This window comes from Macrobrachium nipponense, chromosome 13 (assembly GCF_015104395.2).
Source record: "Macrobrachium nipponense isolate FS-2020 chromosome 13, ASM1510439v2, whole genome shotgun sequence".
Lineage (NCBI taxonomy): Eukaryota > Metazoa > Arthropoda > Malacostraca > Decapoda > Palaemonidae > Macrobrachium > Macrobrachium nipponense.
Genome location: NC_087206.1, coordinates 71959561 through 71962060, shown reverse-complemented (window position 1 = coordinate 71962060; position 2500 = coordinate 71959561).

Sequence of the window (2500 nt, the reverse complement as noted above, 5' to 3'; positions counted from 1 at the left end):
TAAAACTGACTCGTCAGAGCAATGACCTTTCCTTTCACTGACCCAGATCCGTAAACCGCAATGGAATATAAAACAAAGTCTTCCGCACATGTTATGAGATTTTTAGACAAAGTTGGGATGTTTCCAGATGCGAAACTCCTGAACTTTTCAGCAGCTGTACATGAGTAATGAGGAAAGGCATTAGATTTAAAAGCGATGGTATATATTCACAATGGGGTCATAAATTACATCAGGAAACACCAAAATTCCGATTTATAAATTGGACCTTCGTAAGGACAAGATTCATCAGTTGTTTGATGCGTGGGTAATTTACATGAGCCAAATGGGGTCATTCAAACTCCGAATTGTAAAGTTCTCTATTTTCTCATTCCGCTTGGAATGAAACAGGGCACTTGATCAAACCACTTTAACAATGGTAAATGACTCAATATTGACTGGAAATATATTTGTGGATCGTGTCTATATAAAAATCACCGCGAAACATAAAAGATATTTAGTTTTCAACGGGAGGTGAAATTTCATAGTCCTGTTTTTTTTTACACCGAAGGATAAATGATAATTGAAACCGTCCTTTTCAGTGTTTTTCCTCAATTGGAACCTAATAGCTAATTTCTTATGGAAGACTGATCGCAAAAAAAAAAAAAAAAAAAAAACAAAAAAAAAAAAAAGACTGGTCGAACCTGACTGAGTACTTTAGGTAATGAGAAATCAGGCTTTTTGTTTTTCGTTTTTCTGTAAAAGAAAACTGTTTGCCGTTTTGGCTGTCTTTCCGTCCACACTTCTTTTTCCATTTTCCGCAAAAAAAAAAAAAAAAAAAAAAAAAAACTCTTGAGGCTAGATGGCTGCAAATTGTAATTTTGATCATCCACCCTCCAACCATCATACCAAATTGCAACCTTCCAACGTCAGTAGTTCTTATTTTATTTAAGGTTAAAGTTAGTCGTGGATGTGCATCTGGCAGGTCTTTCCAGAAGCATGGGACTCACCCTCACTCTACCGCGTCTGGCCGTCTGAAACGCTGCTGGCCGTAGCTGATGGTTTCCATACAAGACCTACATACTTTAGACTTCGGTTTTATGTAAAAATTTGTTACTTGTTTATTGTTGTTCTTGACAGCAATCGCAATCGCTACAAATAGTTAACACGCAAAGGAAATCATCAGAAAGAAATAAGTGACTAAAAGCGTATAATCTCCGTAAACAATGTCTAATGTCAGACAGATACCCTAAATTCGTATGAAAGATTAATATATTTGAACATACATTTTAGATCCACTGAAAAATCGCTGATTTATCACTGGATTTTGTCGGAAACTAATCACGAATCCAGGTAAAAAAAAGTTACAGGAAAAAAAGTAACAGAAAATAGTCGCAATAATCTTTCCTAGACAGTGACACCTAAGGGTTTTAACTTGGTATGTATCCTATCAGCCTTTTCGGCATTATTAGCACATTCCCATTGGCGATTTACGTATAAACAAACAAAAGACTGTAAATATCATAAAGATAAAGACCCCCAAGAAATCCTGTGAATTTTCTCCCTGTAACTTTAATACCAACTACCATAAATTAATGTCTTTTTTTCTAATGGCTTTTTTCCTAACCAAAATTGCGATTCTTTTTTTTTTCTGTGACTTTATTACTCTAATCACATATACCCCCGAGAAATGCTGCGAATTTCCTCCCCATAACTCCCTGTAAATTAATGTCTTTTTTTCGTGACTTTTTTCCTAGCCAAAATTTGATCATTTTTTTTTCTGTGACCTTTTTTTTCTGTGACTTATTACTGGTCACTCTAATCACATATCGACTCCAATTCCTTGATATAGGAAAATGCAACATTCATACTGAATTCTGGTTCAGCTTGATTTTCTCTCAGTGTTTCCCATTAAAGGAAACAAGAATATAATGAACAAAATCGCATGAATTTCTATGTATGTTAAATGTTCCAGTAACTGAAGTAAGTAGTAAACTAATAATGTCTATGTATGTTAAATGTTCCAGTAACTGAAGTAAGTAGTAAACTAATAATGTCTATGTATGTTAAATGTTCCAGTAACTGAAGTAAGTAGTAAACTAATAATGTCTATGTATGTTAAATGTTCCAATAACTGAAGAATGTAGTAAACTAATAATGTCTATGTATGTTAAATGTTCCAATAACTGAAGTAAGTAGTAAACTAATAATGTCTATGTATGTTAAATGTTCCAATAACTGAAGTATGTAGTAAACTAATAATGTCTATGTATGTTAAATGTTCCAATAACTGAAGTAAGTAGTAAACTAATAATGTCTATGTATGTTAAATGTTCCAGTAACTGAAGTAAGTACCAAACTAATAATGTCTATGTATGTTAAATGTTCCAGTAACTGAAGTAAGTAGTAAACTAATAATGTCTATGTATGTTAAATGTTCCAATAACTGAAGTAAATAGTAAACTAATAATGTCTATGTATGTTAAATGTTCCAATAACTGAAGAAAGTAGTAAACTAATAATG